Source organism: Etheostoma spectabile, chromosome 23 (genome assembly GCF_008692095.1).
Source record: "Etheostoma spectabile isolate EspeVRDwgs_2016 chromosome 23, UIUC_Espe_1.0, whole genome shotgun sequence".
Classification (NCBI taxonomy): domain Eukaryota; kingdom Metazoa; phylum Chordata; class Actinopteri; order Perciformes; family Percidae; genus Etheostoma; species Etheostoma spectabile.
Window position 1 is genome coordinate 10,292,611 of NC_045755.1, and position 593 is coordinate 10,293,203.

General features: G+C 37.8%; 1 protein-coding gene across 6 annotated transcripts in view; it reads left to right on the forward strand.

Moving 5' to 3' along the window:
- Positions 1–593, forward strand: part of grm8a (glutamate receptor, metabotropic 8a) — a 311,638-nt gene that overhangs the window by 268,769 nt on the left and 42,276 nt on the right. The gene's annotated exons all lie outside the window — the stretch shown is intronic.

Here is a 593-nt window from a genome sequence, read left to right on the forward strand (position 1 = left end):
GCAAAACTAGTTCCAATATGACAGAATTTCATACAATCAACCGTAAAAACCTGGAGGACATTATACAACATCTGAAAACCTCCTCCATTTGCCTCGATATTCTTCCAACGGGTGTTTTCAAAAATGTTTTGAATTGTTTGGCTTCTGACTTCTACAGAATGTGAACACGTCTCTTCTTTCAGGTATCTTTCCACAGCCCCTGAAAACTGCAGTAATCAAGCCATTCTTAAAAAAGAATAATCTAGACACATTTTAAGTAAAATCATTGGAAAAGCGGTTTTTCAACGACTCAACCATTTCTTGTCACTAAACAACAGTTTTGACACATTTCAGTTGTGTTTCCGACCACAGCACTGAGACGGCTCTTGTCAAAGTCTTTAATGACATCCACCTTAACACAGATAGTGGCAAAACTTCAGTCTTAGTATTACTTGATCTCAGTGCTGCATTTGACACGGTCGACCATGACATATTACTAGACAGATTGGAAAACTGGGTTGGCCTTTCTGGCTCAGTACTTAACTAGTTTGAATCCATCTTACAGAATAGGGATTACTTTGTGTCAATAGGTAATTATACATCTGAGCATACAA